The following is a 16,036-nucleotide window of genomic DNA, read 5'->3' on the forward strand; positions in this document are numbered from 1 at the left end:
GGTATATCTCCTTATATTATATTATTTATTATTAATACATTAAGAAACTGTTTAGAGGTAAAATCTCACCCTCAGAGATGTTCCAATAAGCTTCTTTCACAGACTAGACTCCTTCCTAGTCTGGGCCCAATCCTTACCCCATTACAGTCCTTGTTAGCAGACATCTTAGGTGGAAACAAGGGGTTTTCTCATGACTGGCCATCCCCTTTGTTCTGTTCCACCCCCTTTTATAGCTTTGGCACAAGGCGAGAATCTTTTGTCTCTCTGGGGCCCAATTCCTCCTTCTAAATGGAAAAGTAGCAGATTTAAGATGCATTCCAGTTTCAGGTGACATGATTACATGTCCTGTGAAACCCCAGCCTCCATTCTTCCTGGGCTAGCCCACACGTAGGCAGGAAGGTTTGTAAGTAAACAGAGCCATTTACAACCAATTGTCCTAGTCAATGGGAGCCATCAAGATTCTAAACCACCATAATGGCCCACGCTTTGCATAATTACAATAGGACCTCAGAGTTATACTTCATATTTCTAGCTTCAGATACAAGAATGATACATACATACAAATAGGAGGAATATATTCAGTAGGTTATAACCTTTATTATGATACTTTACAAGAGACCTTTTGCATAAAGCATATTCCAGTTACATTATATTCACACTCATAAGCATATTTCCATAAAACATATGGAGTGCAACATCACAGAGGGTTAGGGTGACCAGACAGCAAGTGTGAAAAATCGGGACAGGGACTGGGGGGGTAATAGAAGTCTATATAAGAAAAAGACCCCAAAATTGGGACTGTCCCTATAAAATCGGGACATCTGGTCACCCTACACAGGGTTCTACTGTGCTTATTCCTTGTAATCAAGTCACCTATCAGGCTTCATTTTGAAAAGCAAAACAGAGTGAGCTGTTTAAGGCTCTCGCTGTGAGGCATTTTCTTCAGCCATTGAATCATTTTTGAGCCGTCTCCAATTTTTCCAACATCCTTTTAAAAATGTGGCCACCAGACCTGGACACAGTATTCCAGTGCCAGTCTCACCAATGCCTTACACAGCAGCAAAATCATACCCCTGCTCCTATTCACTGCTCCCCTGTTTGTGTACTGGAGGACCACACAAGACCTTTATACCACCGGGTCACATTGGGAGTTTGTGTAGAGTGGTTTGTCCATCCTTTTCATGCTAACTGCTTTCCAAGGTACAGTCTCCCACTCTGTAGCTATGGTCTAACATCACCCAAAGAACCTTAATTCTGCCCCTATAGGGCTAAACCTCCATTCCTCCAGCAAAGGACATTTTCCCCACTCTAGTACTTCTGTTGATGTAGGAAACATCTCCACCACAGCTCTATAGTGCAAGCTGCAGAGCCGTAACTGTGCCACTGTAACACTTTTAGTATAGAGGTACCCTAGGAGACTGTCAATGAGGGTTATTTAAAAGATCTTGCTGATGTCTACAGCATGACATAACCTGAGATATTGAAAATATATTCACATCCAAATAGCATTTTCAGAACAGTATGAGCCCTTATTCTTCTAATCATTTGTACTACAGTAGCCTATGGAGGCCCCAAGTAAGATAGGGCACAGTCGTGCTAGGGGCTGTACATACACATGAAGTGGGAGGCAGCCCCTGTCTCAAAGAGCTCACAGTCTAAACAGGTGAAGTGTGGGAGAAAGGGGGAGTTCTTATCCATATTTTACAGCTGGGAGGCTTGGCTGCTATGCATCCCCTCTGCCCTTTCAGCCCCTCACCGAGCCAGCACCCACACTGCCCCCCACCAGTGCCACTGGCCAACCAGAGCCATAGGTGTGAGGACTGAGAGAAGGGCTTGCTCTCAGCAGCCCCCCAGCACTCCCTGCAGCTGAGGAGCAGCAGCCCAGCATGGAGAGAATCCAGCCTAGCACTGCCACAGGGCAAACTATAGCCAAGGAAGGCAGAGTCCACCAGCAGGCTGGACCAGAAGCCCCAGTGGGGCATTCACTCCTCGGAGTGGGGGAACCATGTTTCCACTATCACCATCTTTTTGTGGTCTCCACCAAGAAGGGCCCCTTCAATTCCAAGGTAATATGTAATGGGTGAAATTTACCCCTTCTGTCCTGGCTGGGTGTTTAGACTATCCATCATGGCGGCACCTGCCCCTCACCACTGCGTCTGAGATCCGAAGCGGGTGAAGTGATTCCAGCGTGCAGTTTATGGGTAGCCTCAGGGCTATTAATCGATGCTCAGGTAGCAGAGCAGTTAGGTACACGTCCTTTCACCTGCACTTGGTGAGGTGAGTGTGCCTGGTTAACATGCAGGGACCTTGTTACACTAACCCACGCCTGTTATCTCAAGACCAGACTAATGTAATGTGCTGAACAAAGCAAGGGCTGACACTCATCTCAATGGCATTTCTGTATCTGTCTGTCTGACAGCTCTTGAACGCTGCAGCCAATAGATTCCAACATTTCAGGGAATGGTTCCAGGCTTCAATGAGCAGAAGTCTACTGATTTGGGTGAAAACTGGAAAAAAGGAAAAGGCTACACTGGGGACACACAAAGCCCCTGGACATCTGATTGGCAAAGACAACAGCTTCAGCCACATCTGTAGTGCTCCACAGGGCAAAGTACCAGTGGAGGGGAGCTATTCGCATCTTCCAGCATAACACCCCTCAGCTCAGCTCTGCTGATCCTTCCAACGCAGATTTCAGATGCTGACACTCTGAAAGAAAAGAAAGGAACAAAGAAGGAGAAAGGGGAAAAAAGTAAGAATGGTGGAGGGAAGGGGAATGGGAAGGCCTGGATGGAAGAGGGCAGTTGGGGTGCACACAGAGACCCTGGCATGGGAGACAGAAAGGCAGACAATGGTCTGGGGAAATGGGGGAAGGGGGCACAGAGAGCCCCAGCCATGGTTGAGAAGGGTAACATGGGGGGTACACAGAACCTCTGGCGGAGGAAGGAATAGGGGACCCTGGATGGTGGGGGAAAGTGCCATGGGGAAAATAGGGGAAGGGGGAGAATGAGGGGGCACCCAAAACCTGTGGCTTGGGGAGCGATTGAAAAACCATGGTGGGGGGGAAGGGGCAATGGGAGATACAGAGAGCCTCTTGCAAGAGGGAAAGGGTGGGGGGTTTCAGGGAGTCCTTGAAATAGAGGGGGATGGAAGAAAGGCACATGGGGAGCTGGGAGGTGGTGATGGTGGGGGACCAGAGGAATTCCAGGAGCCCTTGGTGAGTGTCGTACACTCAGCCAAAGAAGGAACAAAATTTGTGACCCTGTAGCGTACTGGGCTACACCTTGAAACCACCCAGAGTCTGAAGCTGGCGTCAAATGCACTAGCCTGATAAATGGGAGAATCTTGATGCTGAGAGCATATTGCACCAGCGCTCCAGGATCAGACTAGTTGTAGTATTTTACTGACTGGTTGTGATGTTATTAGTGTAATATAATATCACATTGAAAGGTGACACAAGGCCAGAAAGAGTTAATTAACTCACAGACTGACCTGACCCATGGCCAACTTTAAAGACTTGTTAGGAAGATATGTAAATGAACAGAGCTTTGAAATGTAAGCCTGCATTGTTAGAGATAGAAGGGTAGATGTTTGCTCAGGTCTTGTGATGTAAGCAAACAAATCTTGTCTATTGCTATAGCTTTGATTCAAAGATCAAAAAAGGAATATTAACATTTATGATGGCACTTGGGTGAAATAGTATTATTGTCTATATGTCTCTTTGAAGGTTGTGATAAACTGTATATGAACTGTTGACTGGATAAATTACACTATGCTAATTGTCAGGATGTTTGGGAGACAGAAAATTAAGCTTATTCTCTAAGGCCAAGAGGCTGCTGGAAAACGTATAAAAACCCTGGGACACCATCCTGTTTTATCTCAGATCTGCTTTGGCTTTCAAGCGGGGGAAACCTTAAGCCACAAGAATTGAAATACCCGGTCACTGACTGGAGTCACCCTGAATATGGACATTGGACTATAACCTATGGACTATTTCTAAAAGGACTTTTGGCAACTACAAACTCATCTCTGCTATGTATCTAAACCTCAAGAATTGGATTCAAGTCTGTATGTGTATTGATCTTTTAACCAACACACTCTCTCTCTCTTTTCTTTTTTAAATAAATTTTAGTTAAGTTAATAAGAATTGGCTATAGCGTGTATTTTGGGTAAGATCTAAGTTATCATTTGACCTGGGTCTGGGGCTTGGTCCTTTGGGATCAGGAGAACCTTTTCTTTTATAAGATGAGATACGATTTTCAGTAATCATCATCATATCTGACATGTGTGTCTGGATGGAGGCCTGAGGCTGGGTACTTTAAGGGAACTGTGTTATTTGCACTTCTGAGTAACCTGTATGGTAATAGAGAAGCTGTTTTGTGCTAGCTTGGTAAATCTAAGTATTGGACTATCCACCAGCTTTTGGGGTTTGTCTGCCCCGTTCTGTTTGCAGTTCACTCTGATTGAGTGACCTCAGCTGGCTCCCACGGGCAGCATCGTCACAGTGGCATCAGGATAAACCCTTTGTTATGAACAGAACTAGGTACAGAAATAAGATAGCGAAACTTCCCACTGTTCTGAGTAGCTGCAGCCTGCCCTGCCCATGGCTGCTCTGTTTCTGGCCCAGCAGGAGACGTGTCACAGGAAAGCAGAGACTGCAGCTAGAGGGCAAAGGGAGTGTGCCACCTGTACGCTTCCTAGAGGAATTACTCTACCGCACAGCAGCTGTCTGCACGAGAGTTTCCAGATGGAATTCAAGGGGCCGGTTTTGGCCTCTAAAGGCCTAGCTGGTCTGAGCCCTGGTTACCCAAGAGACCTTCCTCCCTCCCTGACTATTCACCTGCAGCTTAGATCAATGGAGGCTGTCAGCCTGAAGTGGCCTTGCTATAAACCAGATGGCAGTGCTGACAAGGGCCTTCTCCAGGGATGAAAGTAACTTAAAGGACTTACCGGTACTCCGGAGTCCTTGGGGGGGAGGGGCCTCAACCAGAAGAGGTGTGGTCTCTACCAGAAGAGGCATGGCCTTTAAATCCCCAGGCCCTTTAAATCAGGATTTAAAGGGCCCGAGGCTGGGGTTGTGGTAGCAGCAGCTGGGAGCCCTGGGCCCTTTAAATCACCCCCAGAGCTACCAGCTGCAGAGGCAGCTGGGAGCCCCGGGGGTGATTTAAAGGGCCCAGGGCTCCCAGCTGCCGCTACCGCAGCGGAGCCCCAGGCACTTTAAATCATCATCGGAGGGGGCTCCCAGCTGCCGCCGCCACCCCAGGGCCCTGGCCTCTGGCGGAGCTTTAAAGAGCCCGGGGCACCGCTAAATCACCACCAGAGCCCTCTAAATCACCACCAGAGCCCCGCCGCCACTACCCCAGGGCTCCAGCAGCGGGGCTCGGGTGGCAATTTAAAGGGCCCCGGAGGGTAGCGGCAGAGGGAGCCCCTGGCCCTTTAAACTGCCACCGGAGCCCCGCCGCCACTACCCCAGGGCTCCGGCAGGCTCCGGGGATGATTTAAAGGGCCCAGGGCGGTAGCAGCTACCAGAGCTCCAGACCCTTTAAATCGTCCCCAGAGCCCTGCTGACGGAACTCTGGGGAGGCGGCAGCAGGTCTCGGGCAGCCATTTTAAGGGCCGGGGCGGTAGCGGCTGCCACAGCCCCAGGCCCTTGAAATCGCCACCCGAGCACCACCGCCGCTTCCCCAGGGGTCCGGCAGCAGGGCTCTGGCAGCAATTTAAAGGGCCCAGGGCTCCAGCCGCTGCTGGGTATCGGCTTACTTTCACCTCTGGCTTCTCGGTGCAGCTTTTAATGTCCCGATGTGCCATCCCTTCCCTTGGGAGACAATTCTGCAGTCTGTAGAACTCGCTTTTTAGAATTGTTGTGTGAGATTCAGCCAAAATGTCTATGTTTTACTGCGCTGTATCTCTTCTCATGGCTCCTAGTTACACCCTGAGCTCTCAGAAGCTGCTCTCCGCTCTTGCTGGTTAAACCCTTCAGTTATCTGCCATGGCTTTCACAGCCCAGTTAGCTGAGTTACAACTATCTAGTGATTTTAATCTCTCCTCCTGTATCAATTCCTCCAGCCCCTCTCTGTTTAGTCTTCTCCCCTCTGAATTGCTGTTGGTTTAGTGATATCTTTCTGGCACCGAAATGCCTCTGCTGGTGGGCAGTGATCTAATTGTGGTCTCACAGAGCCTTCTAGAATTCCCTCTTTGCTAATTCAAAAGGTCTTGTCCACACAACCCAAAATTAAATTGGCTTTATGGCCTCCAAAACCAATTTGTGGCACCTTAGAGACTAACAAATTTATTAGAGCATAAGCTTTCGTGGACAACAGCCCACTTCTTCGGATGCATGCATCCGAAGAAGTGGGCTGTTGTCCACGAAAGCTTATGCTCTAATAAATTTGTTAGTCTCTAAGGTGCCACAAGTACTCCTGTTCTTCTTTTTGCGGATACAGACTAACACGGCTGCTACTCCAAAACCAATTTGTTTCACATAGAAGGTGCTCTGACATTACAGCGATACGTGGCAGTGCAAAATCCTAAAACAAAGCAATTGCTGTAGCCATAGTAACCAAACCTCTTATTAATGAATACAGCCCAAAACACCATCATTAATTTCTGCAGGTGGAAAGCTGCCTGTTCACACCAGGCTCACAAAGAATGGGGGCTACAAGCTGACTCTCCCTGAGCTGCTCTGGTTTGCAGGGATGGGCATTTCCTTCTTGAGGTCGCATCAATCTCTGCAGGCCATGTCACTCCTATGAAGAGCTGCTGCAGTAAAATGAGCACCTCACACGTCATCAGTGCTGATTCTCCCTTTGAAGACATAACAACAGGAACAGACCCTGTATCTCTAGGTCACTGACACTGCTGTGCTGGGAACTGCAGGGACACCTCAGCTACAGCACAGATTACGTCCCTCCTGGATGCGCAAGATGCTAAAGAAGCACTCAAGGAAGACAAGGCCGTTGTGGAGAAGCTAAAGGAATTCTTTGCATTGGTCTTCATTGCAGAGGATGTGAGGCAGATTTCCGCACCTGAGCCATTCCTTTTAGGTGACAATTTTGAGGAACTGTCCCAGATTGAGGTGTCATTAGAGTTGGTTTTGGAACAAATTGATAGATTACACAGTAATAAGTCACCCACCACAGGTGGTATTCACCCATGAGTTTTGAAGGAGCTCAAATATGAAATTGCAGAACTGCTAATTATGGTTTATAACCTATCACTTAAATCAGCCTCTGTACCAGATGACTGGGGGACAGCTAATGTCACACTGATTTTTTTAAAAAGGCTCTAGAGGCAATCCTGGCAATTACAGGCCAGTAAGCCTAACTTCAGTTTTTTTTACTATAGTTTCAACCATAGTTTCAACCTGGCATTGAATTATCAGGCAGCTAGATGAACACAAAATACTGAGGAAGAGTCAATATGGCTTTTGTAAAGGGAAATCAATGCCTCACCAATCTATTAGAATTCTCTCAGGGGGTTTACAAACTTGTGGACAAGGGTGATCAGAAAACCTTTGACAAGGTCCCTCACCAAAGGTTCTTAAGCAAAGTAACCAGTCCTAGGATAAGCGGGAAGGTCTTCTCTTGGATTAGCAACTAGCTTTAAAGAAGGAAACAAAAGGGAAGGAAGAATTGGTCAGTTTTCACAATGGAGAGAGGTAAATAGCAGGTCCACCAAGAATCTGTCCTTGGACCATTTCTGTTCAACATATTCATAAATGATCTGGAAAACGGGTAAACAGGGGTAAACAGAGACAATACAAAATTACTCATGTTGTAGTGAATTAATTATTAATTGCTGGGAGTGCTCAAGCAATCCCTTTACTCAACTTTCTGAATTGGGTAAAGGGATTGCTTGAGCATTCTCAACCATTAAAGAAGGATCCTCCCTCCAAAAAAAATGTATAAAGAATCTACAACTTCTCAAATAACTATTTAAGATAAAGACTTTCTAATAATTATTGAAATTTAAAGGACTGTGTCACGGAGTGCATCACTCACTGTGCTCTGGCGCCTCCTTCTGGTCTCTTTGGGGATTAACTCTGAGGCCAACGTCCTCATCAGTAGTCCGCGCACCGTCACTGCCTCTGCTTGCAGCCCCTCTTGCCACCTCAGGAACTACAGCATTCTCTTCATGGCTCGGCTCTCCGGCCGTGTCACTATCTGTCTCCCCGTCTTCTGGGGCTATGGCTTCATAGTCCAGCACTCTTGAATTCTCAACCGCTTCCCCAGTGGCTAATGTGAGGAGCCAGGGTCCACCCACTACTCCAGGACCCAGACCAGGGACCCTACAAATGGCAGCCTCCTCCGGCAGCCCTCTACTTAGGTCCTCTGCTGCCACAAATCCCTGGGCCGCTTCCCCAGGGCCTCAGTACCAGCTTCACCCTCACCTCAGGGCCTGTCTGCTCAGCCTTGGCAGCCAGCCAGGAGTTCTCCCTTACCCCTGGGATCCATACTGGCCACCGAGCTGTCCCTGGTGCTGCAATTGCTTCAGCCCAGCAGGAACTCAGTTCTCACACCTTGGGCTCCCTGCAGTGACCGAACTGCTCTTTTCTGCAGCCTTCTTTTATATTGGCCTGCTGGCCCTGATTGGCTGCTGTTCTCTGATTGGCCACTCTCAGCACAGCTGCCCTAGGCCCTTTTTAACCTCTCTTCGGCCAGTGTGGGGCTGACACCCCATCGCAGAGTGTTTTGTGTACTATAAACTTTAACTGTAAAGAACAGGATGGACTTTTTGAAAACAGACACTGATTTCTGATAGAATTCTAATAAAATTGATGGAATAGCACAGAAAATGGGCTGAATAAAAAGAAGAGTTAAAACTCTAAACTTAAAGAGATTCTGAGAAGCTCCTGCCAAAATGACAAAGAAATATATTTTTAGAGAAAGAATTGCAACTCTAATGCACATATGCCTTAACAAACTATGTATGTCATAAGATGAAGAGACTCCTAAAGAAAACCCGGGAGGGTACTGAGCCAATGAATGGGTGACAGCAACCAACTCTGAATCTAATCAAGCTTGGAAGAGGTGTGTTTTCCTGTAATTGAATGAAAATAAGAAGAAGAGCATGAGAAGTAAGCATCTCCCAACCCCCCACGCACATCCTCTCTGCTCCCTGGCTTACCCAGAAAGTACTTCACAACTCTTTTGAAAGACTTACCTCTACTAATTCCACGCCAGAGATTTGGGCCTGGTCTCAGTGAAAGGAGCATCCATGTGGCCTGCCCAACAGTCTCAGCGTGGACCTTGCCCAGCTACTGACCAGAAACTGGCTCTGCTCCAGCCTCCTCCACTGTCTCGGTGTGGACCTTGCCCACAAGCTAGCTGGAAGCTGAGTTTCTGTGGCCTGCTGCCCGAGCCTGCCATTTCTGAGGGAAGTGTGGAGCAGAGGTGCTGTCATATAATCATAGAATATTAGGATTGGAAGAGACCTCAGAAGGTCATCTAGTCCAACCCACTGCTCAAAGCAGGACCAACACCAACTAAATCATCCCAGCCAAGGGCTCTGTCAAGCCGGGCCTTAAAAACCTCTAAGGATGGAAATTCCACCATCTCCCTAGGTAACCCATTCCAGTGCTTCACCACCCTCCTAGTGAAATAATGTTTCCTAATATCCAAGCTAGACCTCCCCCACTGCAACTTGAGACCATTGCTTCTTGTTCTGTCATCTGCCACCATTGAGAACAGCCGAGCTCCATCCTCTTTGGAACCCCCTTCAGATAGTTGAAGGCTGCTATCAAATCCCCCCTCACTCTTCTCTTCTGCAGACTAAATAACCCCAGTTCCCTCAGCCTCTCCTCGTAAGTCATGTGCCCCAGCCCCCTAATCATTTTTGTTGCCCTCTGCTGGACTCTCTCCAATCTGTCCACATCCCTTCTGTAGTGGGGGGACCAAAACTGGATGCATTACTCCAGGTATTCTGCCCTACAGACATGCTTCAGAAAGCCAAAATAGATGGGATTTAGTTTTTGCTTTTTTAATTTAGCAGTTTTGAGGAGAAAAATCTAAGTCAATGAAGTCACTAAAAGAAATTTAATTAAAACTCTGCCATCAGTTGGCCAGGAGACAGGGAACTCCCCACTGGCCATTTAGGGAATCTGGGGCAAAAATCTGTCTGGGGATTGGTCCTGCTTTGAGCAGGGGGTTGGACTAGATGACCTCCTGAGGTCCCTTCCAACCCTGACATTCTCTGACCTGGGGAATCTTGAGTAGGAGTAGAAACTGTAGTTTAGCTCTGTATCTGGCACTGGTCCAACCGCTGCTGCAATACCATATCTAGTTCTGTTGCCCACAATTCAAGAAGGATGTTAATAAATTGGAGGGAGTTCAGAGAAGATTCACAAGAATGATTAAAGGATTGGAAAACATGCCTTATACTAATAGTCTCAAGGAGCTCATCAATTTAGCTTAACAAAGAGAAGGGTAAGGGGTGACTTGATCCCAGTCTGTAAGTACCTACCTGGGAAACAAATATTTAATAACGGGCTCTTCAGTCTAGCAGGGAAAGGTGTAACACAATCCAATGGCTGGAAATTGAAGCTACGCAAACTCAGACTAGAAATAAGGTGTACATATTTAATTGGTAAGAGTAATTAACAAGTGGAACAACTTACCAAGTGTCATGATGGATTCTCCATCACTAGCAATTTTTAAATCTAAATTGGATGTTTTTCTAGAAGCTCTGCTCTAGGAATTATTTTGGGGAAAGTTCTCTGGCCTGTGTTATGCAGGAAGTCAGACGAGAATCACAATGGTCCCTTCTGGCCTTGGAATCTATGAATCTATGACATGGGGGTGGAGGGCTGAGAAACAGTGAATAATTCAGGGGGCTTACTTCAGGCGGCTCCCTGCCTGTCCAGGCTTTGCGCTGCACTGTGGAAGCAGCCAGCAGGCCTGGCTCCTACGCGGGGGGCCAAGAGGCTCCACGCACTGCTCTTGCCCGCAGGCATCGCCACCCCAGCTCTCATTGGCTGTGGAGCCCTGTGGCCCCCGCACGTAGGATCCAGATCTGCTGGCCACTTCTGGGGCACAATGCGATGCCAGGACAGGTAGGGACTAACCTGCCTTAGCCCTGCTGTTAAAAATCCAGTCAGCAGTGCTTACCAGAGCCACCACGGTCCCTTTTCGACCGCGCAGTCCTTTCAAAAACTGGACATCTGGCAACCCTACTTCCTGTAGCCTCTTTGTGCTCTCCCTTTCTGACTTTATACTCCTAGCCCAGCTCCTTTCCCAGCTGGGCTTCATCTGGAATTAAGCCCTATCACTTCCTGGTTCCCCTCCAGGTGCAACATCTAACGCTAATAGGCCTCTCCTGGTCCATAGAGCCCTGCTCAGAATTTGTGTGGGGTGGCCACCCCATGACGCCACAGTTAAAGCTGGTTGGAAATTTTCTAACAGAACATTATTCTATCAGAAAATGCCAATTAACCAACAGTGAAACATTTCACAGGAACATGTCAATTGTGGCATCTCTGCTAGTTCCCTGCCAGCTCGCCCGCCCACCTGGCTCCTCAGCAACCTGACTGGCAAGCTGCCAGGGCTCCTGGGCTCCCAGTATCCCTGGCTCCTCAGAAGCCCACCTGGCAAGGAGCTTGGCAGCCAGGGTTTCCAGCTCCTTGTTAGTCCACTTGGAGGATTGCTGCAGGGCCAGGGCTCCTAGGGTCATGGCTCCATGGAAACCAGGCTCCCAAATTCCCTGTCTCTTCAGCTTCTCCTGAGACAGGGACACGCATCCTGGAGATGAATGCATGGCTGAGCAGATGGTGTTGACAGGAGGGCTTTGGCTTCCTCACCAATGGGATGCTGGCTGGGAAGAAGATCTGCTGGGAAAAAACAGGTTCCTGTTGACCAAGAAGGGGAAGGGCATCTTTAGACACCGACTCACTAATCTCTAGTGAGGAGGGCTTTATACTGGGTTCAAAGGGGCAGGTGACAAAACCCACAGGTAGGTATTAAAAAGGTAACCTGAACAGAGGACTAGATGCTGGGGTGTGGGGGGTTACAATAGGGTGATAGGAACAACAAGAGGGGAAATAGTGGGGAAGTCCGCTCAATATCTTTGGTGTCTACACACAAATGCCCGGAGAACTGGGAATGAAAGGAAGAACTGGAAGTGTTAGTACAAAAACTAAGTAATGATTTAACTGGCATCACTGAGACTTGGTGGGATAAATCTCAGACAGGAACATTGGTGTAGCGGGGTGTGGCTTGTCCAGGAAGGACAGGCAGGGAACAAAGGATGAAGGGTTGCATTACACACCCAGAATACACACCCTTGTTCTGAGGTCCTGCAGGAGGTGGGACGCAGCAGAAAATGCCAATTCATGGAAAGTGAAGCATTTCACAGGAACATGTTGATTTCCACATATCTGCCTGGTGAGCTGCCAGGAAACAGGCTTCCTGGAATTCAAGTGCGAGGATCCCTGGGTCTGTAACCCAGGTCTGCTGATTGCTGGGCGGCTTCTGTGTCCACACCGCCACCCACAGCAGCCTTCACAGGAATGTATTGATTTCAATGTATCTGCCTGGTTATCTGCTGGGGATCGGGGCTTCCTGGGCTCCCAGATTCCTCTGTAGCCTGGGCCCCCAGTATCGCTGGCTCCTCAGCAGCCCACCTGGCAGGAAGTTGGGCGTCAGGGCTGTGAGCTCATCAGCAATAATTCTGGCAGGCTGTGCACAGCCAGGGCTTCCGGACTCTTCTTTTGTTTTGGAAACACCCAAACATGCCTATTGCAGGAATGTCCTGGTGTTTCCAAAACAAAATATTGTGTCATTTCACTTCCAGCAATGTTGCTGAGCTTTTGGCTTTTTGTCTCAATTCAAGATGAAAATATTTCCCAAAACCTTAGAACTTTTTCCAAGAAGTGAAATTCACTTTCCTGGCCAGCTCTAGTGACAGTTAATTTAATGCTGTGGGTCCACTATATCATAAACAAAGTTAATAATGCTACAGCAGTGGATCTACAGCTCTTCTCTAGTAAAATAAGCTTCATTATAGAGTTGTAGATATTAGAATGTTTATAACATTCAGCCAAGAAGAGTCTCTTATTGTGAAAAAATAAAAGACCAGGAGCAATTAAGATTGTATTACAATAATACAATGCCACATGCCAATAGTCAAAGACGCTTCGGGACCCCTGCTTTCTTTTTTAAACTTCCAACTTATGTGCACGCATGCACATATGCGGGTGCACGGCCCACTCCTTCTGGGAACCAGCAAACCCCCGAAGGAAATAAGAACACCCCAGACTCTCACTGACAGCAGGAATTAGCCAGAGTAGGGGAATGGGCAGACTCAGATTTTAAGGGAAGAAGGATCCCTGAAGTCCCGCCTCCTAACTGTTGCTCCCACTGTCTGGGGGACTGTGCTTCACCAGTGCGACGTGTCACACATGGAGCTGCACTGACCTGGGAACTAGGAGGAGGTGGGGGATCATTCATGATCCAAAGCAGAGAGGAGGGTTGGGTTTCAAGGCAGGATTTACTGGAGCAGAGAAGCAGGTACAGGGGCAGCAGAGTGGCTGGCATGATGCCAAGAGATGGGAAGAGGCGAGGAAAAGAGGAGGAGGGCAAAGGACAAGGAACCACATAGGAGGGGATGTTCTGACCTATCTCCTAATGATGATGTATATACCAGGCTCCGTGGTGTAAGGGCCTCTAAGCACAGCGTAACTTAACAGGCTGATGACACATGATCAGACATTTTCTCTTGCTTTCTCAAAGACTCAAAGGTCAGAATGGACCATTGTGATCATCTAGTCTGACCTCCTACACATTGCAGGCCACAGAGCCTCCCCCACCCACTCCTGTAATAGACCCCTAATCAGCGATGAGCTGCCAAAATCTTAACTGGTTCCCTACCAGGTCTTCGGCGGCACTTCGGCAGTGGGTCCTTCACTCGCTCCGGGTCTTCGGCGGCACTTCGAGTGAAGGACCCGCCGCCAAAGTGCCGTGAGTACAAGCCCCATGTGTTTTTTCACGTTTTTTTTTTTTAAGTCATCCCTGCCGGGGCTCCGTTGAAACTGTTCGAATCGGGCCCCACACTTCCTAAAGCCAGCCCTGCACATCGGGGTTGCAAAATTGTATCGGGGGCCGGGTAGGGAAGGCTGTGAACAACCTGTCCCCCCCCACCCACGTCCTGCCCCCGACTGCCCCACCTCAGAACCCGCAATCCACCAAACCCCCCCTGCTCCTTGTCCCCTGACAACCCCCTCCTGAGACCACCCCACCCTAACTGCCCCCCAGGACCCCACCCCCTACCCAACTCGCCCTGCTCCCTGTCCCCTGACTTTCCCGACCCCGTCCACCACCACCCCGACAGACCCCCGGAACTCTCACACCTACCCAACCCCCCCCCCGTTCCCCGTTCCCTGACTGCCCCCTCCAACCTCTCCCTGCCCCTTATTCAACCCCTCCTCCCAGCCCCGGCCCGGCCTCCTTACCATGCTGCTCAGGGCAGCGTGTATGGATGCCACACGGCCTGCTGGAGCTTGCAGCCCCACCCCCTTACCATGCCACTCAAAGTGGCAGGAGCTGCAGAGCTGCCCAGGAGCGGTCCAGAGCGCTGGCACCGGCGGTGCGGCACGCTGAGGCTCTGCGAGAGGGGGGAAGGTGGGGGAGGGGCCGGGGGAGCCTCCCTAGCCGGGAGCTCAGGCGGTCTGGACAGGACAGTCCCATGGGCCCGAAGTGGCCCACAGGCCGGAGTTTGCCCACCCCTTTAACAACCAGTTCTAAACCGGCTTCTAAATTTAACAATCAGTTCACGTGAACTGGCTCCAGCTCACCACTGCCCCTAACCACTGGCTGAGTTACTGAAGTCCTCAAATCATGATCTAAAGACTTTGAATTCGACCAAATCTTCCATTTATACCAGTTTAAACCTGCAAGTGACCCATGTCCTATGCTGCAGAGGAAAGCAAAAAAAAACCCATAGTCTCTGCCAATTTGACCCAGGGGGGAAATTTCTTCCCGAATCCAAATATGACGATCAGTTAGACCCTGAGCATGTGGGCAAGACCCAGCAGCCAGACACATGGGAAAGAATTCTCTGTAGTAACTCAGAGCCTTCCCCAGCTACTGTCACGTCACTGTCTGTTGGAGATATTTGCTGCTAGCAGTCACAAATCAGCTACATGCCACTGTAGCAGTCCCATCGTACCATCCCCTCCATAAATGTATCAAGCTCGGTCTTGAAGCCAGTTAGATTTTTTGCCCCCACTGCTCCCCTTGGAAGGCTGTTCCAGAACTTCACTCCTCTGAGGGTACATCTACACTACAGGGGGGAGTCGATTTAAGATACGCAAATTCAGCTACGTGAATAGCGTAGCTGAATTCGACGTATCGCAGCCGACTTACCCCGCTGTGAGGACGGCGGCAAAATCGACTTCTGCGGCTTCCTGTCGACGGCGCTTACTCCCACCTCTGCTGGTGGAGTAAGAGCGTCGATTCGGGGATCGATTGTCGCGTCCCGATGGGACGCAATAAATCGATCCCCGAGAGGTCGATTTCTACCCGCCAATTCAGGCGGGTAGTGTAGACCTAGCCTCAGTGTTAGAAATCTTTGTCTACTTTCAAGCCTAAATTTGTTGATGGCCAGTTTCTATGCATTTGTTCCTATGTCCACACTGGTGCTTAACTTAAGTAAATCCTCTCCCTCCCTGGTATCTATGCCTCTGATGTATTTATAGAGAGCAATCATATCTCCTCTCAGCCTTCTTTTAGTTAGGCTAAACAAGCCAATCTCTTTGAGTCGCCTCTCATAAAGTAACAAGGAATCCGGTGGCACCTTAAAGACTAACAGATTTATTTGGGCATAAGCTTTCGTGGGTAAAAAAACTCACTTCTTCAGATGCAGGGAGTGAAAGTTACAGATGCAGGCATTATATAATGACCATAAAGTAGGTTTTCATAAAGTAGGTTTTCCATTCCTCTGATTGTCCTAATAGCCTTTCTCTGCACCTGTTCCAATTTGAATTCATCTTTCTTAAATATGGGAGACCAAAACTGCAGACAGTAATCCAGAGGAGATCTCACCGGTG

At 48.7% G+C, this 16,036-nt stretch overlaps 1 long non-coding RNA gene across 2 annotated transcripts; it reads right to left on the reverse strand.

Moving 5' to 3' along the window:
• Positions 1-564: 564 nt before the first annotated feature.
• Positions 565-14,139, reverse strand: LOC135972878 (uncharacterized). 2 transcript variants are annotated; one of them, XR_010589468.1, is made up of 3 exons: positions 9,160-14,125; positions 7,998-9,036; positions 565-2,706 (listed from the first exon to the last, which is right to left on the reverse strand). It is a non-coding gene; the product is annotated as an uncharacterized LOC135972878 (long non-coding RNA). The 2 variants fall into 2 exon arrangements; XR_010589467.1 differs by having other exon boundaries at positions 7,998-14,139.
• Between the last annotated feature and the right edge of the window lie 1,897 nt (positions 14,140-16,036).

The sequence above is a fragment of the Chrysemys picta genome, chromosome 7 (genome assembly GCF_011386835.1).
Source record: "Chrysemys picta bellii isolate R12L10 chromosome 7, ASM1138683v2, whole genome shotgun sequence".
Taxonomy (NCBI): Eukaryota; Metazoa; Chordata; order Testudines; family Emydidae; genus Chrysemys; species Chrysemys picta.